We start from the raw sequence: 22,729 nt of genomic DNA, 5'->3' as shown, positions 1-22,729 counted from the left end.
CGAAAGGGTAGTTATTCCAGTTTTTATCTATTTTAAAAGGAAATTTCTATGATGATAAATTTCCAAAAATGTATGATGACAACAAGTGGGAAAAAAATACAGAATAAGCTCTGCTCAAGATTGATCCCATTAAACTGAGAGCAGAGTAAAAAAAAGAGACAAAAACCATTTTTGGTTGTGATGAGGAATTTTTTTAACCAAAACGTACAAGTCCCAAAATAAGTCTGTGTATGTCCTTACACTCTAAGACCAAACACAAAATCTATTTTAATTCGCTGTGTTAGTGGTGCTATCTTGGGCTTTGCGTTGCTCACTTGAGTTATTCATAATGGTCAATAAAATTCTGCAAACACTGTTTTGCACCTCACCTGTCCTTCATGCTCACCTATCTCCTCCCACCCCACCATCCTTCCATCTTTGTCCCTGAAAGTACAGCTGAGGGATGTACTTGGTGATCTGCTTTGTTTGATCATTTCAGCTACTTTTCCAACACACACCTTTGAACATCTAAATCATTATTTATTCCAAAGAGTACAGACCACCTTCATTTCTTCCTAACATTACGTCAGGTGGTTAAGAAGACTTTGGTAACTCTCAGTCTTTTTGAGATTTTTCTATGTCAAGCCAAACACCTGTCACTTTTTTGGGTGATGACTTTCAGTTTTTAGATTCTCACCTTGACAGGAATGAGAAAGGATCCTTTTTCACCCCCTTGTTTTCTTGGAGCCTCCTCTAGCCTGTGAGAAGTGATGACTGATCATTTTCCACACTCATCCACAGCCCTCTCTGTGGCCACATGTGAATTCGCCAATGGATAATTAAGCAACAGACACATCCAATAAATATAATAAATAAATTTGATTTTTTTCCTTTAGTAATTGGTTTCATCTGACTGCGTCTGATTATGTGTGGGGATATATAAACAGGATTAGAGAAGACAAAAATTAAATTTCGGGTCACACAAGTTGTGGAGCCCTAACCACTGTGAAATGCTTTTCTAATAATTATGTTATTATTCATAGGATTAAAATATAGAGAAGCCAGTTTGTGCCTTCTCAAGAAGTTTCAGTGAGGTTAAAAGTAAAACTGGTGGCAGAATCATTACTGTAGGAAAATGGTGGCCAACTACAGAATAAATTTTCCTCTCCTTTGCATCCTCTTCCCACTAATCCGCACTGCCCTCTTCTCGGGCCTGTGTTGAATCCATGCCAGTAGTGCCAAACCTTGACTTAGGTCTCCAATTCCAGGTATCATATCACACCAGGCTCCATGAACAGAAATGAGCTGGACACAGTGGAAGGCAGAGGATGCGTGGATAGTCGTATACAATTACTGCCTGAGAAAAACCCAAAACGAAATAAAAACCAAACCACCTTTCTAATACGCTTTAGATATAAGGAGCAAAAACCTTTATTTGTATTTTTTTCAAAAAGGAACCACCCCTATTGGCATTTACTTTCTTAGACATCCTTTTGGCATCAAATTACTTTTACCATCAGATTTAGCTCAGTACATGGCCTGTCTTGGGAATCCAAAAACACTTATTGAAGGAATTTTTAAAAAATAAAGACTAAAATATACTTTCCTGCAGCTTAAATTTGCCTATGTTTCTTCTAAGTGATTTCTACTGAAATGTGTAGTATATAACTATATACTCTTACACATGAAACGGCTTAGAAAAATTATCATAATTAAGATCAGAAAGTCTGTTGCAAGGAGTTATCTAGCAATAAAAATGATTTTAACTATGTAGATATTTACTGTTTGGACTAGCCATATGCACGAATATAGCTATCTTCTATCACGGTTCAGTTTTATTCCTAGAAACAATCTAGGAACCTAACTTGACTATTTCCAACATTTACAATAAAATTTCGAAGGGACTTTTTTATAAAAAACATGTTACAAATATAGCAAGTAGCTTATACAATTTTCTGAAATAATTATTTCACATTACGAGATTTTTTAACCTCTGCCAAAAATCATTACTATTTAGTGGCATTTTTTTTCCACATAGACTCTTATTATTCTAATTGAAGTAGGAGAGATGTCAAAATATTGAGTATCAGTGAAGTTCTACGCAATAATAAAAATGATATTTAAATATAAACTTTTTCCAAGAGAATCCTCCATGATGTGTCCCACCTTAAGATTTAGAATCGGTATATTATCATTAGTATCAATTTCATCTTCATCACACCAATTACATCCTCCTGCTTTAGTCCTTGTCTCCTACTAGGTCAATTAAAAAAATTGCAAAACCTAAATAAACAAAAGAAATGACTTATTCTTTGGAACCAAATTCATAAATGAGTTCTTTATTTTACAAGGTACGTAACTCCCTTTTATATAACTTAATAAAAGCACTTTACAAAAGTCATATTAACAGAAAAGATTACACAAAACTTCTAATATTTTTTCAAATAAGCTTAAGCTTACATACAGCTAAATAATTTAGTCAACAGAGCAGTAAAACTGACTGACTTTTGGAAAGCTGGGTTCTATACTTCTATAGATCTGCATCACATTCCAGAAATCATAAACTCATGTAATAGTAAGAATGGATGAGCTGAAAACTTCATATTTATGTTCCAAAAACCTGTAGCAGAACTAAATTAGAGATGGAAGAGTACACTGGGCTTTCTCCATAGGTCATCTAAACAAATATCCAAGTGAGTCAAGCGTCTCTCAAAGAATTGCTGTCAAGTCCTGAGAAGTCTCAACTTTCAAAGAAACCATCTCTTTCCCCCCAAACAATGCACTGTTATATTTCCAAAGACAGAGGTGGTTCTTTAGCATCTACCATGAATATGCTGGCAGGAGCCACACCGTGTTGATAAGATAAGGGATGCTGTCAATTGTTCCATCAAAGGTCAATTCATACTGTTCAGTAGAAAAAAATCTTTATGGGGAATACAGATTCTATTCTAACATATTAGCTGTGTTACTTGGTTTCAGTTTCTCTTTACCAAACTCATAGGAAAAGTGTAAAAACACCTGCTCTCTTTTCACTCATAGTACATCCGAAAAGCACATTACTGTACTTTTTCCCTGATCATTATTTTTGCCTGAAAGGCTCATAATTCTATACTTAGGAGAGGGGGGCCAATGAAAGTCTGGCAGTAAAAATGAAGAAACTTTATTTGCAAACTATTTCTCAGGTGCTTCATTTTTTTCCCTTTAAGAATTCATAAAAAGGATGCAGTATTTCAGTTTCAGAATCATATTGTAGTATACAATATATTAAATAGACTGGAGTCATGAGTAACATTAATTTTAGGGAGAACATTTTCTACCTCCATAACTTTATGAAATCTTTTGGAAATATGAGCAGGACCCGATATATTATCCTCTTATTACACACTCTTAAAACAGCTAAAATAATTATGTTAAGTAGTGGTTTATGTTTGTTAAGGAGAGAAAACAACCCAAAATAATTTTTAAATAGTCTGTTGCTGATAGTGCATAGTACTGAACAATGTGAACGTTCCCTTTTTAAAGCAAAATATAAACCAGAAGTACAAAGAATACTTTGACAAAACTACTATTTGCTCTCAGCAAATAAGACTCATAAAATTACTGTTGCTTTCACAAAACTTAAAGCAGAGTATTATGTAGTTAGAAAATACATCATGCTTAATCAAACACTGCTATGTCCCCTACTACTGAGAATGTATCAAAAGACATGTCTCCTCCCCACCAAAAAAAAAAAAAAAAAGACATATCTATATACATACGTCCTGCAATGTTCCCTGAAGGTTGGGAATCTGTGGTATATACTATGAGTGCAGAATGGGGGGTTTCTCCTTGTGAGTACATCAGGGCTACTAGGAACCAGCAGTTCAAAGAACAAAACTGTTGCTTTCCACAAAGTAATGAGAGACAATAACATAGGCTTTTCATGTTGCCCCCTTCAAGCTAAGTAGGGTGATGTTAAGTTGTGCCTCTTTAAGTCTGTCTTTCTGTTTTAGTTCTCAAGTGGGGAGGGACAAAAAAGGCCCTTGGAAATGACCTTGACCATATTTCACCAGAAATCACTTCTCAAAATTAATCTGCACAGAAAGAAAACAATGAAAAAAACCAGCCAAACAGGTTTTCCTTAAAAACACACAAGTAGTTCAAAGTTCCCTTCAATTGCACAATGAAAAAATAGCAATTAATGTTAAGAAACATTCAGTAGCTGTAGCATAATAAACGATTCACACATGCAGAGAAACCTCCATTCTTATCAAAATGAAAGTAGGAACTCTAACAATACAGCCAAATGTGATTGACAAGTTCCATGAATCAACAGTCTCGGATACCTGTCTTTCTACATAGCCATCTCCCCAAGTTACCTTCTCCCCAGTAAGTCCAATGCATGCTGAAATTTAACAAGAAGACCAGTTGAAATGAAGCTATCTAAGTTACCAGCAAGGCTATCAAGATGATAGTATTATTTTCATACATTAACCTGAAATCAACACCAGGCACAAAAAGTTAAAATAAGCTTAGTTAAGATTTAATAAAAAAACTTAGTAATTATTATCATAATAAACCCATCAACAAGCCACAAACACGACACCACTCCAAACGATGTAAGAGTCATACAAATCCAGTTGATTGAATAGTAATCTAACCTGGCATCACACCCAAAATGTAGATACGTTTAATATTTTAACACAAATGCTCAGAGCTTTTCAGAAGTTGCCAGGAAACTAGAAGTAGAAAGAGGGGTGGGTGGGTAAAAAAAACAACCTCAGTAGGAAAAAAATGTTCTTTAAATCAACATACTCGTAGTCTTCGAGTCTAGTGAAGATACTGAAACTGAAGCTAATTTTGATGTTTCATAAATACATTCATGATCTGAATATGTTACATAACAATTAGAAATCTTGCCCCATGAACCTAGCAAAATAAGCCCTTAGCCTGGTCAGTTATCTTTTCATACCATGTGTGTGGAATATGCCAGAGAAATAATACAGCTGCCCAGCATGGGGTATATCGCTTTTTGGTTTGGGTCCTAGAATGAGGGAACCTGATGCTTTAGGTGACTTGGGTTCTTAGGATTGAAGTTTACTATATGAAATCATTTTTCTTTAGTACCCAGACAAACAAATGCTTCACTCAAAGACAACTGTGGTCTTAATGAATGCAAGCTGGATTTCCCCCCACTAAGTTGATCAAAACAGTCCATTCAAAGGTCCATGAAAATATTTTAAAACAGTAATATTGCCATTTCAAGGGACCCATGAATAAGCTGAGCTTTCATTCTAAATAAAATGCCTTATTACTTTCAGCAGACTACAAAGGAAGAAATAAGCTTTAGGTCTTAGGAATTCTGTTCACAATTTTAAGAAAGGCTTTTGTCAACACAGGGGACCCAGAACAGGTGAATTTGCGTGGTGCCTTAGAGTAGGTTTTTTTCTATATAAAAGAAGATCTGACTAGTTGAGTTAATTTACAGTTTGTTTTGTTTCTCAGGACTGAACAGCCTTCTCTGTTTCATGCAGTTCTTCCAACGTTAGTTAAGTTTACATTAAAACAAAGTTTAAGAGTATTATTGCAAACGTACTCTTGGCACATAGGTAAGTTGCTGCTCTATGATGTGGCAACCACCTGGCAGAAGGAGGGTTCCTTGAATAACAACATCTTCCCTCTGTAGAATGTATGTGTCTCAGAGTATCCCTGAACTGGATGTCCTCATCTCAGTTTAGAGTTCAGGGTTTCTCAGGATGATGATACATGTACAGAAACTGCAACCTGCTGTACCGCAGAGGCCCCCTTCCTCCATTTAGGCTGCCATTATATTAGTTCACTTTTCCATGGCTTAGCAGAAATTTTACAACTATACACTGATTCCTTTCTAAATTGCTGATTTGCCTTTACTTACTGGCCTTTCAGTTTTTCTGCTGAACTGGAACTGAAAACTTAAGAGGAAAAAAGCAAAACAAATAAAACATGGTAATGATCAAGAACCCTCCAAAGAACTTTAAATGATATGAATGCATTAAAGAGCTGTTGTATATTAATTTTTAAATAATATTTAAAACAGATCCTGGCAGCCAGAGTTACAGAGTGAGTTCTATTTTTAAGAAAAGAGTTAGAGTTCAATTTGCATTCATTATGCTGGCTATTTTAAATAATTTTATTCCATGTGTATGCAGAACCCCCCCTCCATTGACAAGATGCCACTTCAACTAAGATCTAAGAGAGATACTGCTGTACGTGTCTCATAATTTTGAATAAAACAGTACCAGCAATCTCCCTCTTTCTTCATAGCCCTAAATTTATTATTAAGTAAATTTAGCAATAGCTCAATCACTGGAGTCCAAGACAGTATGTGATGCACTAAAGCACTTATATGTTTATTATCTTTGCAAGCAACATGGGTAGTGGTGTCTATTACTGCCTCCTGCAAATCTGTAGCAATGTGATGCAAAACGGCATTTTTAAAGAAATTCTCTTTTGGAATGCAAATGATTCCTCCTGCAATTTTGCATATTTTAGCCAGCATGTACCATACAGTAGTTCTGGAATCACTGGCATCTCTCATGCTGTCAAAACTGAGTCAAATGCATTGTAATCCTGGAGAACGATAACCTTAAACAGCAATGCAACGTTAAAATGCATCCTAAAAAAAAATCCCTATAATTGCGATGAACATTAGAGAGAAACCGGCAGTCCTTCTGCAGGGAAATAACAGTCTGCTCTAGCAATCTTTCCCCTCCCCCCTGAAACTCATGCAACTAATGATGACCTCCCGAAGTGCCGAATTTAAATGTTCCAGCATTCATCTGAGGATGAAGGAGGAAAAAAAAAATACATAGAAAACCATGAAACAAGTTGTAAACTGCACAAACGCAAGGAGAGAGAGAAAGAGAACTGCAGCTGATTCAGGAGCGATTGCAGAATGAGGAGCAACAGAAAGGAAACAAGAAAGAAAGAAAAGGGGAAAAAAGCCTTAAGCATTAAAGAGTAAGAAGTGAAAAACATTTACCAGCAGCTCGGTCAGTAGCTTCGCTCCCTGACACCATCTACATAGATAACTTAGCCTAGAGTCTTCGGTCCCAGCTCGCTTTGGAGCAAAATTCCTTCACTTCGAGGGGGCAACACACACCCTCAAGAAAGAGAGAGAGAGGGAAAGAAGGGGAAAAAAATAATCCCAAAGACCAAGACAGGCTTTCCCCCTCCTCCCTCTTACCCGCCCCCCGGACTCCCCAAACGGTGCTCGCTTCTGCACAGTTCTGCCTGCTGTGCCGCTGAGCTCGATGTTGCCGCGGCGGCTGCTGCTGCTGCTGCTGCTGCCGGTGGTGCTGCTGCTGCTGCTGCTACTTCGGAAACGATTAGGAGGAGGACGCCCAAGCACGACCTGAGCCTGCGAGCCACCCAGGACCAATGTGCAACCTGCTCTGGAATCAAACCCATAACACACGCACGCACACCCAGTGACTCCTGCACGCGAGCTCTCGCGCGCACACACGCGCTCGCCCGCGCGCCGCACAACACACGCGCGCACACACACATGCACACACGCGCGCGCGCACACACACACAAACACACACACACACACACAAACACAGAGCGCCGTGAGCCGTCCGCCAGCCCTCGCGGTCCCTGAATGGGGAGTGCGAGCCAATCCCTGGGCCCCGAGAGCGAGCACCGGCCCAGGCCGCCGGGGTTGGGTGGTGGCGCTGGGGCTGCAGCTGCTGTGGCTGCGGGGTACGCAGCCAGGGAGGGGCTCACGGCTGAGAAAGAGGGGCGCTAGGGACACGTGCACCCCTTTGTCTGCAGAGAGAACCCCAGCCGGGCGTTTCCAAGACCAGGAACTGAGCGCGCGAATCCCGGGCGGCTCAGAGTTCAGTTCGGCTCTAGGGTTAGCCTGAGGAGGCTTGGATCCCTGGCTGCACGCACCGAGGGATCCGCTCTGCACCCGATGCACCACATCTATGCATCACAGCTACACCCAGGTCTCTGCAAACAGGAGAGCACAGCAAGACTTCGAGTCCTGCGGACGACCCGAGCCTGCTCTGGCTCTCGCCGGCATGTCCAGTGCTTGGCTGCACCCAGACCGCTTCTTCCAGGGTTAGGAACGCAGAGCAGGGGCAGAGCCGAGCTCTGTAGCTTCCAGAGAGAAGCAAAGGTTCCAGAGCCTTCAGCCGCTGCTCACCTGCCTCATCTAGACTGCCCGGTGGCTCTGAACCTGCACCCAAGGACGTAGTGATGGGGAAGCTAGACTTGAAGACGTCAGAGAGGAGTTACTTCTCTTTTTTCATAAAGGGAATCTTTGAAAAGAAACAATTCTTAGCCCAGGAAAGGCTGTTTCAGTTTACAGGGTAATTAACAGAAAATCCAGCAGAGCCTGGTGGTTTTAATAGTAACAGCTGAACAAGTATTGCTTGCTTACCATGTGCAGGCTCTGTGGAATGTGTTGCCTAAGAATTATCTGATTTTAACCTGTTCAGAAACTGTATGATCCACCCTAGGAGGAAACCAAGGCCCAGAATGTTATCAACTGCTAGTATATCATACCCAATACATCAAGAATCTAAACCCTGCAGTCTGGCCCTCAGTCACTGGAGACAGGATGAGGAGTGTGGATGAACGCTAGGCAAGTACAGCAAGGTAAAGGCCTGGTGGGTGTTTGGGTGATAACATCCTCTGGCCTTCAAGCTGTACCTGGCTTGTTGTCTTCAATAACCTACAAACCTTGAAAAACTGCATGCCTGAAATTTGCCAATGTCTTAATAGTACTAATAGTAATAATACTTATCTCTTGATTACATACTCTTGGTCATCCTTTAATTAGGTGCCATCTTAATCTTTAAAGGAACTCTGTAAAGAAACTATCCTAACCCCCTTCTACATATGAGGAAGCTGAGACTGAGATGTGGTGTCACTTCCCTCAAGGGACAGGCCCTGAATGAAGACACTGTCCTATTGCAAGGTCTATGCTGTTTTTTACTAGAACATGCATCTCCCTTAATTGCCTTCTGAATAAAGCCATGGGATAAGGCCATGGCAGTTACTTTTGATTTCATTCAAGAAATTCATTGATTTTGTAACATTCACTCATTCAAGGATATTTACTGAGCATTTACTTCCTTCAAAGTGCTATCCTAGCGGTGACAGGGGATGACAAGGGAATTATCTCTATACTCTTTGGGCTTATATTCTAACAGGAAGGCAGTGATCATATGCTTAAAATGCTAATGAGGGGCATTTACTGAGGGCTTGCTAGGGATGCATTTCTCTCCCCTCTTCATCTAGCAAACTCCTATTTATCCTTCATCTATCTGTTCCAGCATCAACTTCTTCACGGAAGTCATGAGATCTTTCTGGGTTATTACAGGTGTTCAAGGCATCGTGTAACTTTAAAAAATTTGTGGTAGCTTCCGTTTTCCATTTGTGTTATGATTTAGCTAGCGTATGTCTCCTAGACACACATGAACCCTCTAGACTGTAAACTCCATGGGGGCAAGAATGTGTCTCTTGTAATTAAACTCACTCTCACTCTCTACCCCGCCCATCTCCCCCCCCCCCCCCCCCCCCACCCACACACAAACTACTCTTGGAATAAGAATAATAATTCCTAGGAGAGGGGAGCTGTTTTTATTCCCAATTCACAGATGAGTAAAATGTGGCTGAGAGAGATTAAGTAGCTTGCCCAAGGTCACATACCTGGATAACTGTTAGAGAAGGACTCCCACGCAGGTCTGTCTGGTGCTGCAGTCCACATGACTAATCCCTGTCATGTTGTCCAATAGCCAATCAGACTACATGAAAGGGGATCATGGGAAATAAGGTAGACAGATGCTGGGGATGGCATTATGGGGGAATACAGAAATAACAGAGATAAATCATTCTGTATAGTAAGAATTAAAGAGGCATGCAGTAGAATTTTTTTTTTTTTTTTTTTTTTTTGAGACAGAGTCTTGCCCTGTGGCCCAGGCTGGAGTGCAGTAGCATGATCTTCACTCACTGCAACCTCCACCTCCCAGGTTCAAGTGATTCTCATGCCTCAGCCTCTGGAGTAGCTGGGATTACAGGCATGCACCATCACGCCCGGCGGATTTTTGTATTTTTAGTAGAGATGGGGTTTCACCATGTTGGCCATGCTGGTTTTGAACTCCTGGCCTCAGTGATCCACCCGCCTCAGCCTCCCAAATTACTGGGATTACAGGCATTAGCCACCTCGCCAAGGATATTCTTAATCTACTATGGGTACCCACCGTGTGCTAGGCAACTTGCTCAGATTTTTTTTCTCTTAACAACAATTCTTTTGGCTAAGCATGGTTATTTCCAATTTACAGACAATGAAACTGAGACTCCCCAACAAGCCTGACTATAAACTGCAGGGGTACAGTGATATGTCTACTTTTAATTTCCCATTTTATCTCACAGTATCTGCCAGCTACAGTCACTCTCTGTCCGTCTCTCAATCCCTCTCTTACACACACACACACACACACACACACAAGCAACTCGTCCAAGGTCTTACAGCTAGTAAGTAGCAGAGTTAGGATTTGAGGCTAGGTCTGTCTTCACAGTTTCAGGGGAGGTTGGTATGGGGGTGAGGTGATGTCAGTGTGGTGTTGCAGTTTAGCCATGCTACAGTATTTGATAATGCTCGAGGGTCTAACTGCCAGGGAGAGGTACCGCTGGGTGCATTTTCCCCTTCATCAAATCTTATAAGGAATTTGAGATTCAAAGACTTAAAAGCTATTTTACCAAGGTCACAACCAGTGTCATAATACAGAGCTACATTCTAAACCCAGGCATCTCTCACTACAGACGTGTGGTACAGGATGTTGAAAATGGCACTGGGGCTTTCCAAGATTTTCAGCAAATCCTGGCTGGGGGAACCCTCACTCAGAGAGGACATGCTGTCCAGAGCCAAGCAAGCCTTCTGCACCACTCCTCCCACCTGTTACCGCTCCTCGAGGCTCCCCCTTTGTTCAGTTCAGGCCTTACCTGGAACCCAATGCCTCACCGCCTCCCTGCTCATTGTCAGCAGCAGCAGTGGCTACAAGCCACAGTAAAGTAAAAACTGCATTTTGTACAGCTCTGCTTCTAAGCTGACTGCTGGGCATGCTCAGTGATAAAGGGAAGCTTTGATTACAAATAGGAAGCTTTTGTTAAACACCTTTCCATTTTGGAGTATTACTTTGTAACTGGATCAGTGTGTGTAGCCCTTGGCAGAGACCCCTAGGCTATACCAATCAGGTCTGTAAGAATGAGATGCTTCCATACAGAAAAATATCTGCATCCTTTGCATGCTCTACCTTATCTCCAGCATTCATCTCCCTGTTCTGTCCTCTCTGTAAGCGCACACAAAGAGCATCCACAAACTGTATCCATTCTATTTACATACCTCACAGCTATAGACATATGCATCCAGCTACAGATACATACCAGCCCTTGACTGTGGATTTGTTTCTTGCAATTGTTTGGCTATTAACTTGCTCTACACTGAAATGTTATGAATAAAGTGAAGTTTCTAAGAAAAGGTTAAATATTAACCTCTCTTTTCTCCCTCCTCCACCCCCCTCCCCAGAATAAATGTATTCCCTAGAAAATGCTTCAGGCAGCAGAAACGTCTCGGGGATTTTTGATAACCTCTTCCTGTGTATAAGGTAGGCTGATTTTTGTTCACATGTGCAGTGCAATCCTTAACTCGTGATGAGAATAACCGGTTAAGAAAGGCATGAAGGGCAACCTTCAAGGAAAACTTTGCAGAAAACTTAAAGTGTTACTTGATATTCTGCTGGGGCACCCAGGACATGAACTTTTAGGCTTTTTGAGAAGTCGTGTAACAGCTGGGCATTTTAATGTAGATCATCACAGTTATTCTTCATAGCAACTCTGCAGCAGGTACAGTCATGATCCCCATTTCACAAATGGAGAAACAAAGGCTTCAAAAGAGCAAATCAGTTACAGCCAACTCATACAACTAGTAAGTATCCAAGGTGGAACGTAATACCAGGTCTGTCTGCTGCCGAATTCTGTATGGTGAACTCTGCATTCTGCTGCCTCAAACTTCCGACACCCATTTGAACGCGGAGGCAGATGTAGGGAGGGGTGATGGTGACGGCTCATTTGTACTTGGTGTGCACAACACTTCGTGTATAATAGTATCATTATTTTCCAAGAACACTTAAACTCAGTTAGGATAGCCTCTCTAAGGGAGCATTATTTGTTTTATTTGGCAAATTAGAAAAACTGATGTACATGGAGCTTAGAGGGCAAAAGACCAAACAAAATGAGTGTCACTGGAGCAAAGGCGTCTGAGTTCTCATTGATGAGCCTTTATTCCCTTTGCTTTTAAATAGCATTGCACTGTAATTGTCAACCATTTCCCAGGTCACACAGTCTCAACAGACATTCTCATCAATTTTGTAAAATCCTTTACAGAGTATACGTACTAGAGAATTTTCACTTTCATCAGGATGGGAAATTTAGAAGTAGAAACGAACAGATTCTTTTTTAATCACTGCAGTTCTCCATGTTTGTTTCCAATGTCTTCAACATCCTTTAAAGATGTTTCAGTAGATGCTGTGACTTCCCATTTTCAAGAGAGGTCAGGAAAAACCCTTGAAAATATAATCTCAATCAGGCAGATTAACCTGGTGCCATTAGTTCACTCATGTGGCAGCATTTGCATTTTTGTATAGGGCACCTTGCATAGAAAAGGGTAACCAATGAGATCTTGGTTCTGTAACTTAAGGGTAGAAATCTTGTTTGGTATATTGTAAGATGATTATTTATCCTTCCAGAAATCAGTTAGATAAAAGGCATGATGCCCGAGAGCCTCACACAGATGTAATACTACAGTTTGAGCATCCCAAATCCAAAAATTTGAAATCTGAAATGCTCCAAAATGGGCAACTTTTTGAACACCAATATAACTCAAGTGGAAAATTCCATGCCTGACACCTTTACTTTCTGCTGGCTTAGTGTATACAAATTTTGTTTCATGCACAAAATGAGTTTAAATATTTTTTAAATAACTTTCAGACTGTGTATAAACTGTATATGAAAGTTAAATGAATTATGTGTTTAGACATGAGTCCAATCCTTAAAATAACTAATTATGTATATGAAAAATTCCAAAAATCTGAAAAAGTCTGAACTCTGAAACATTTCTGGTCCCAAGCATATTGGATGGGCAATACTCAACCTGTGTCTACATTTTAAATTCCAAAAACCTTTCTTCTTCTTCTTTCTTCTTTTCTCTTCTCCTTCTCCTTCTTCTTCTTCTTTTTTTTGAGACAGAATCTCGCTCTGTGGCCCAGGCTGGAGTACAGTGGCACGATCTCCGCTCACTGCAAGCTCTGCCTCCTGGGTTCATGCCATTCTCCTGCCTCAGCCTCCCGAGTAGCTGGGACTACAGGTACCCGCCTCCATGCCTGGCTAATTTTTTGTATTTTTTAGTAGAGATGGGGTTTCACTGTGTTAGCCAGGATGGTCTCAATCTCCTGACCTTGTGATCCGCCCGCCTCAGCCTCCCAGAGTGCTGGGATTACAGGCATAAGCCAATGTGCCCGGCCTCCAAAAACCCTTTACATAGTTGTTGAAAGCCCATAAGGAATGAGAAAACAAGAGGAAAACTGCTATTTCTACGAAATTAATAATAGTAAGAAACAGAAACTGATAACCAGAGGATGAAGAAGATAAAATTTAAATTTTCCATAAAAAACTTGAAGGCTTAATTTAATGTGTAGGTAAGGCTTCCAATACTGCATTTCAATAGCACTTCTGGATGTCTTCAAATTACAGTATTGTAGAACAGCAATGATGTTAACGATATTTACTTTGAATCCATTCTTCAATTGCAATGTAATGTCAAAAAGTAAAGCCTGGATTCCTCAGCCTATCACATAAGGCTCTTCATATTGTGACCCAGGAGCGGGATGTGCCTTTCCTCACATAAACCAATGTGCTCCAACACATTTGATCAGCAGTGACTGCGTGGATAGGTATTTGGAGGCCATATCTACACAAGCGACATTGTTCTGAGTGATGAGATTGATTCGTTGATGGCTGCTGCTGGTAGGGACCCAGTATACTGCTGCAAATGCCATGCATTTCCCCAATATAGGGCCAATCCACATTACCTAGATCATGTCTTCTATCCTTTCCCCTACCTAGGCCCTAGTTAAATGATTCTCATAAACTATAATTTCCTTGGTCCGTGGTTTTCCCCTCGTATTTTGCCTCCATCTGGAACATCACCCAATCCCCATCAGTTCCACAAGCCAGATCCTCTTTCAATGTCCCACTCAGGCACCATCTACTCCAAAAAGGCTTCCCTGAATTCCCCAGCCAAAGATCCTCTCCCCCTCTTCTGACGGTGCTTCTTTGTTGGTGTTCATCATGTCTCCTTTATATTAAAGTTATTTATGTTCTTGCCTTCTCTTTCCAGCTGGACAACAAACCCCTTGAATGCAATAACCCTGTCTGGATCATCTTTGAACCCATCACTGTGATTCACACAAAGACTTGCACTTAATAAAGTATATGATATAGGAATATATAAATAAATGAATGGCGGGTACTCAATACTTGTTGAATTAATGAACATAAGATTATTATTACTACTCGCCTGCAATGTCACAAAGAGATTAAGTTATGCTTTGTAGGCCAGAGAACAGGGCTGATGCTTTGGCGGCTCTGTGAGTAGCTAGGCTCTAGGGAGATGGTGACAAAGCACCAGCTCTAGAGCAGCTCAAAGGGCAGCAGAAGAGACAGGAAAGTAGATGCTCGTATGTAATAGGTGAAGCTGATAACGTGAGACTTACAGGAATTGTTTTGTCTTGAAATTGCTGGCAGGTTAATAAAAAGCTGATGAGCACACTGAATTAGAAAATGTTATATAATATTTTGATGCACTTACTGTCCAGGGGCTCAGTCCTAAAATAACCTTTTGCATTTGTTACTGCGTGTGCATGCGTGCATGTATGCACACGTGCATTTTCACATGCTCATGCTTGCTGGGATGCATAGAGTGAAAGGAGCATGCAGAGATTCCACACAATCTCCTGAAATGTCTCCAAAAAAAAAGAAAAAGAAAAAAAAGAGAAACTGATGATTCCCTTCAGACGAAAGAGAAAACATCCCTGAATAAATAATACCTTTCAAGAGGCTTAATACATTGTAAAGAGCATTTTCACTGATTGGTAGAAATTCTTTTTGATTAATTAATTAGTTAATGTTTTCAAAGCATTTTCAAGATGAAAAACATTTTGCGAGGGCTATATAATTGTTATTTTTCCTATGCACCCTGGCTTTCCACATTACTAGGTTTGTTTTTCTCTCCTGTTGCTCACCAAGGCATGTATCCTCACAGAGGCATGGTAGGGAATACTCTCAGAGAATAGAGACAGAGAGATGGGTTACTAATGAGCAGGCAATAAGAAAAAAAAAAACTCTGAAAATACACTTTAAAATTATATTTGAAATATAATCATACAAGAAAATGGAGAGGAGCATCATGCTAAAAACTAGTCATATCCTCTACCAGGAAAATTCCTTTTACTCCCTTGCAAAAAAAACCCCACGTGCCTTGTATGTTGCCTGGACTAATACCTACAGTTTAAGGAATAACAATGACTATCTTTTACGAAGTGCTTCCTATAGTATTATTATTATTGGCTAGTACTTGGCATATATTAATAAAATTTTTCCTCAAAGCAACAGTTTGAGATACCGTTATTATAAACATTTCATACTTGTAGAAAATGAGGACTACGGAAGCTAAGTTACTCACCCAAGGCCATTACATCTTGGCAGTGACACACCCCAGCACTTGACCGTGATGTTGGGAGGAAGGAAAGGAGGAAAGGGGAATGAGAGGGAAAAAGAAGGAAGTAAGAGGGAGCGATGGAAAGCAGAAAGAAGGGGAGAGGGAGATGAACCAAAGATTCTCATTTTTAAAGAGTGTTAGAAATTCTGACTATAATCTACTCCTACAGTATCTGATGAACACTAATAGATTAATAAATAGAAAATAAATGAGGCCAACATGTCTTATTGGTGAAACTAATTCACATGGCAAAGGTGATGTAGCTTCATTTCCAAAGTGAAGATCTATATTCAATACAGCCTCTTCCGACATTCTGCCCACAGACCCAGGCCCCTAAAATCTTCATTATCATCAAATGCCATGGCACCATGGGGAGAATGAAGTCCAGGATCAACAGTCTCTGATTTCCCTTTGGTTTAAAGCAACTGTATAGTATCTTTAAAAAAAAAAAAAGCTTCATGATAGAGTGAAAAGAACAAGGGCTTCAGATGACAGCTTCGTATCACCTCAGCCCCTTACTCGCTGTGTGACCTTGGTCCTCATTACTTAACATCTCTGAATCTCAATCATCCTATTTACAAAATGGGGACGAAAAAGCTCCTCTGCTAGATTTGTTGTGACAATTATTTAATTGTGAAAATACATGGAAAGCAACTAGCAATGCCCAGAATATAGTAGGTGCTTCATTTTTTTTAAAGTAATTCCAACAGTCTGTCTCCCCCCCTTCCTCTTCTCTGTCTCTCTCTCTCTCTCTCTCTCTCTGTCTCAAGCTCACGTGGCCTGGCCTGTTGAAGAACATGCCAAGAAATTCCCAAGCAACAGTCTCCAGAGTGCGAAAAATGGTGGATTGAGCAAAGTAATGCCACTGAAACCCACTGTTTGGTTTAGTTGTGCCTCTCCCCACCCCAGACATTAGACCATCCATGTGATGGACAAGATGTGTAATCTCTGAAATGGGTGAGCTGATAAGAATCTCAGAACACTGAGACCAAGTGTTTGGCACAAGGACAAAAGCGAAAAGACAGGTGTGCAGAATGTATAGGCCTTCTCAGCTGCAGATTTCTCACTTAAGGGGGAGTAATTAACAAAGCTCTTTTCAGATATGAGATGTAAAGATGCTAAATCAATGGAGGAAAGTAGCAGAGCAAATCCTGCCGTCTCCATCCACCAGCTAGGTGACCCCAAGCAGGTTACATGACTTTTTCAGCTTCAGTTTTTCTCATCAGAGAAATGATTCCTAAGCTAACCCATTGAAAGGACTTAGGAGAGTGCCCGAATGTTAGCAGTGGCTTTGGAGGTGATGTAGAGGGAGCCCTCTTCTAGAGAAAAGATGGGGCTTAAAATAAGCTATTCGTGCTGAGTGGGGCTGCCAAAGGGGAATGAAGGAGCAAAGGAAGGGCAGCAGTATCGAGAAGGATCTTTCGGACAGTACAGCTCTGCCAAGGAGCAGCAAAAAGGTTGTGATGCGGCTCTCATTTGTATGTGTTTTCCAGAAGCCTCCAGAACCTTTGAGGCTGTGTTCCCCTCACCCACTCCACATTCTGAGAGGCACAGGAGACCCTGAGCTCGCTTAAATAGGAAGATATTGAATGGGTTGGAATTCGACTTCCTATTTTTCTTTCTTTTTTTCTTCCCCAAAGCCTTTGAACAGTTCACAGCCATCAACAAGCATCCTCAGAGAAGTAACAGGTTAGGGCAGGTCAGTACTCTGCCCAGAAACCTGTGAGGAGGCGAGTTATAATAAGAACGCTGTACTCGCTGCATCTTCCCGACCTTCTATCTCTGGTAAAAGAGACGACCTCCGCGTCAGGGCTTCCAGAAGCACTCGCGAGTGCCCTGTGATTATGTCACACCGACTTGGAGAAGCAGAATGCCCTTCACAGTGAAATGAAGTTGGAGAAAAAAGAGCGCAGAGTATTTTTGGTTCTGAGATTAAAAGGCCTGTGTCCTTTCCTGCCAGCCGAGATTCCACCCCACCCCCCTATCCCCAACCAAGAACACTTCAAAGATATTCTAATAGGAAAGGTTGCCAAATAATTGTCAGAGAGGATTAGTATTATCAGTGACCAAACTGTGAGTCTTTGGTCTTCTGGCAAGCCAAGTGGAAAGCAGAGCCAGCTCCAAAAAGCAGTTTCTATGGAGAGCAGAGAAGTAGCCCTAATTCCAGGGTAAGGGACTTAGGCAGCATTTAGCACCCCATATGAGCAGACCACTTATTCCTAGAACAGACCAGATATAGGGCACATTGCCCTCACTTCTATTCGGTGATAAAGACCAAACACGCAAAGTAAAGGCAAGCAATACACAAAGTAGCCATTAAGGGATTTAGATTAGGATAGGTAATTACCTCGCTCCTACGCTCAACCTCATTCCAAATGGGTTCCAAACCTTTACAGAAAGCTCTAGCAGCCGAGAGCACAGCCATGGTCATTGGGAGGAAAAAAGAGAAGAAGGGAACTAGAGCCAATAATATATCTCACTTAACATTTCAGCTGGAGAGAAGGTAGCAAAGAGGAAGCAAGATAGTGGTTCTAGCAAGGAATTATGTCATTCCACTCCCCGAATGTTAACACAGATAGAGAATGCAATACAAGTTGATTTGATAGCCTAGCTGGAGGAGAAAAGCTGAGGAAGTGAGAGACGACTGGAAGATTCTTGTTGGGAATATTTCCTTATCAAGGATCTCCTTATGAGCCATGTTTCTCCTTAAGACAAAAATTGTATCCATGTGTTTCTTTCTTTCAATCGTTTTATCTTACAGATTTCATCATGTCATAGCTCCCTCTTGCCTGTAAGATTAGCTTCAAAGGGCATGTCTTCATGTCTTGACCTTTGTCATGTATTTTAAACCTACCCTCAAGTACCATCTAACCCCACTTTTCAATTATGAACCCCACATGTTGATCACACAGATTCATGATTGTTTTGTAAATGCATCATTATCTGTGTACAGCATGGTTTGTTTCTTTCTTTTGCAATGATCTTCCTTTCTTTTCCACGTTTGGTAAACTATTTCTTTTTTCAAAGCAAATTTTAATAGAATAACGTTATTCTGAAATCTTCCCAGATTCCTCCTGGAAGAAATCAGAATTCTGTCTTCGGTGATTCATCTTATATTATAGATGCTTCGTCTTAATGATATTTGAAATTTTTGATATGATACTTATTGTGCTAATATATTGCTAAAATACTGAATCATTTGTGGGCTTGGAGTCTTGTCTTATTTTTATGGCAAATGGCTGCCTACAACAGGCAACCCATTATTATTATTTTTTCCCAAATGAAAATAAGACGGGTATTCAGAGTCTGAATATCAATCGGTTCATCTCACCTATTTTATAATAGTTAAAATGATTGAGATCATGTGATCATGACTAAAGCACACACCACCATCTGGTGGCAACATACATAAATTGTAGTATCAAGTTTTAAGATACGGGTAAACTTTATGAAATTTCTCCCTGCTAGTTTGAATTTTAAAATAGTGACTAGGCTGGGAGCGGTGGCTAACGCCTGTAATCTCAACACTTTGGGAGGTCGAGGCGGGCGGATTACCTGAGGTCAGGAGTTCCAGACCAGCTTGACCAACATGGTGAAACCCTGTCTCTACTACAAATACAAAATTAGCTGGGCATGGTGGTGGACACCTGTAATCCCAGCTACTCAGGAGGCTGAGGCGGAAGAATATCTTGAAACCAAGAGGCGGAGGTTGCAGTGAGCTGAGAGATTGCGCCACTGCCTTCCAGCCTGGACAACGAAAGCGAAACTCAGTCTCAAAAAAAAAAAAAAAAAAAAAAAAAAATTGTGACTACACTAAGAGTTACCATTTTTTGATCATTTTGGTAACACATGCTTATATTGATGATTAGCAGATAACTTCATAGATACTTTTAATGCACTGGATTACTCACCTATTCCAGTTATTTTCAATTTTAAAATTCTATTCATATGCTTTAAATGGATGCAGTTTCATGTAAATCTTATGAATTTGATATTTTAAAAGTCTATTTGCAATACAATATCTTTTCATATACAGTCTGTGCATGTGCTTTTGTTCCTGTAACAAATGAACCTACTATATGCAACATAATGCCTTAGACACTGCATTATGAAAAGTTTTCTCTTGGGTTAAAAGAATATAACGTCAATACATGTGCCCAGCACTTGACCAACCAGACATCTCCATAAGTTAGCACATTTTTAAGCATAAAATGGTTGCTGACACTTATAACAATGGTCCTTAGGCACTGTCGTTGCTATTGATCTGAAAGGACCATCAAAGAAAAAATCATATTTTGTGTAGTTTCAGGATTAAGAATGTGTAGTTGATATAAGAGAATATCATTTCCCAAAAGGAGTAATCCTTCTCAACCAGAATATTGTATCAAATGCAACAACCTAGACCAAGACCACATAGAAAATTTATGGTATGATAGTTACCATATTGCTGCTAGACAAACATAAATGTCTTTCTTCTACTATTACAACTCTCTTTGTGTTCCTCCTTGAGGGGGAAGTATACTATGGATAAAGTAACAAAGCTGCTCTATGTGCACTGGCTGCCACTCAGAGTAAGATGCAGCCTATATCTCTATTCAGACACATAACATAACTCCAATGTCAGGCTGCTAGAGGAGATAAGAATCCCTGAAAGTAAAACAATGTGTTTTGAAGACAAGAACTTGCTTCCTGAATTGCACCCAAGTCTGAGAGTTTCACTCTCTATATTTGTGAATTGAGAATTCATGTGGAGGCCTCTGTAAGAACCTCCATACCTCTGGTCTCTCCTTCCCCTAATCTGGTCTACAAATGGTCACCAGATGACCATGTTAAGCCATCTCTGTACACATCACTTTTTACTTAGGAGCTCTTAGACTTCCAACTTTCCACAGAACAAAATCCTAACTGCTTATTATAGTGATCAAGGCACCTGAAGACTTGAGCTCCACTGTATGGCACCCACCTCACTATGTGCTATGCTCTATATTCCACCTATTGCCATGGGTACCATTTGCCCATCACCAAATGTGCTCTGTCATTTCTTTATATTTTCCCCTATGCCAGTGCTTCTCAAGCTATAATGCAAATGCAAATCACATGAGAATGCAGATTTTGATTCAGGGGGTCTGGGACAGACAGCCTGAGATGGCACATTTCTAACCAATTCCATGGGATGTCAATGCTGCTGGTCCCAGGATCACAATTGGAGCAGAAGGGATCTATTCCAAATCTCAACCTGCCCATCCACCTCCATTCTCACCCCCTGACATTTCTGACTTTTGAAACAGTGACTTATTCTTGAAATATCAACTCTGACTCTCTCTCCCTTTTAACATTTTCCCTAGTACCTCCAGTTCAGTGTTTTTCAACTTGGATGCACATTAGAATTACCTGGGGACCATTCAAAAATCCAGCTGTACAAGTGCATGCCAGGTCCATTAAGTCAGAAATTCTAGGGTGGAGACCCAAGGCATCTGTATGTTTTTAAACTCCTCAGGTGATTTCAACCTGCAGCCAAGTCTGAGAACCACTGCTTTTGGATGGAAGTGATTTGTTTTCAATACTTATAGCTAGTTGTTCTTACCTGTGTTGAACTTGAACTTACTGTAAACTATTCTTGTCTTCATAAATGTCTTGCTTTTCCTGCTAGCCTGCATGCATTTTGAGACTAGGGTATCTGTCATGTCTTGGCAGGTGGAATACCTTAGCACTTATTCAAGGGCTGTTGGGTCAGGGTCCATGTTCAAGTCGCAGATCTGCACATACAGCCTTGCCATGCACCATCTTGGTGTCCTTGGGCTTATAGTTTAAGCTCTCTATGCGTTAGTTTTCATCTCTATACGTTGGAAATAATAATGGCAGCTGCATCATCAGGTATTTTTAAAGAATAAGTAAGGCATATGAAATGCTAAGTAAGTACTGGCTCACAGTGTCTACTCAATAAACGCTAGCCATTATTATTATTAATTAGCCTTCTTTGTATGTCTCACATTGTACAACATAGCAGTAAGCAGTCAATAATCATCTGCTGGATGAATAAGTCAATAAATGATGGAGAATAAATCATATTTAATTGCTCTAAAATAAACCCAGAGAAGTCAGCCTTCCACTGAAAAATTCACGATAATGAATGTTAACTATTTACAAGTGCTTGTAGGTACCTCTATGGCCATTAGCCCAGTGAATTCAAATCTAAGAAAAGATAGAGGTTCTCCTCACAATGGAAGAAATCTGACAAAAGATAATAATGACCAAGTCTCCACGAATGCTTTAAAGTTATTCTCAGTAGCATGTGCCCACTCAAATATATTAAGCCTATTAACATAAATTTAAAAGGTTACATCGAACATATTATTTTCTGTAGGACACCTTTACAACCCAACCCAAGCCAAGAACTTGCTGAATTTCATAATCCCAAAAACGTGTGAATATCTGTCCTTTAGGAATGAGCAGTGCTTTGCCTTCCATTGGAGGGACACTGTCTTGGCCACCACAAGTGTAAACAGCTCAGCTTTATAATGATTCTTATGTCAACAGAGCATTTCATTACCACTGAACAGTAGAGCAGGTAGGTGACTGAAGACTGCGAGACGTAATACATAATGTGATGGAGCGGGTGAAGTCTGCCTATTACCAGTGTGAACAGAGGCCTTTTGTTGGAATCCATCCTGGTGGAATGAATAGCCCCTGTTATGTTTATTGATTACACCCGAAGTATTGAGGGAGAGGTGGCTGGAGCTGCCCAGAAAAATAGTCAGATGCCATTGTGTGCCTTTCATTTTGGCAAGGCCAGATAATCAGTCAGAAATTCACTTTTAAACGCTAAACAGAATGTTCAATAGTCTTACATCTCACGAGAATAAAATCAAGCAGAAAAAGAAATGTCTTAAGTCACTTGTATTTGAGAACTTTTCACTAACTCTGTGGCTGCCATCCTAGCCCACA

General features: G+C 40.4%; 1 protein-coding gene across 3 annotated transcripts in view; it reads right to left on the bottom strand.

Annotated features, from left to right (window-relative positions):
* Positions 1–22,729, bottom strand: part of TENM2 (teneurin transmembrane protein 2) — a 1,386,931-nt gene that overhangs the window by 1,282,633 nt on the left and 81,569 nt on the right. The window contains exon 1 of one of the 3 annotated variants that reach the window (XM_032158571.2): positions 6,980–7,397. The exons of 1 other annotated variant lie outside the window; for it this stretch is intronic. The gene's annotated coding sequence lies outside the window, so the exon portion shown is untranslated. Of the gene's footprint in view, positions 1–676; positions 1,016–6,979; positions 7,398–22,729 lie in introns of those variants that run through there. One more of the 3 variants, XM_058440114.1, reaches the window with a different exon arrangement.

The sequence above is a fragment of the Hylobates moloch genome, unplaced genomic scaffold, assembly GCF_009828535.3.
Source record: "Hylobates moloch isolate HMO894 unplaced genomic scaffold, HMol_V3 SCAFFOLD_6, whole genome shotgun sequence".
Taxonomy (NCBI): domain Eukaryota; kingdom Metazoa; phylum Chordata; class Mammalia; order Primates; family Hylobatidae; genus Hylobates; species Hylobates moloch.
The sequence above is the reverse complement of the archived record's forward strand: the minus strand, read 5'-3'. Positions and strand labels throughout refer to the sequence as shown.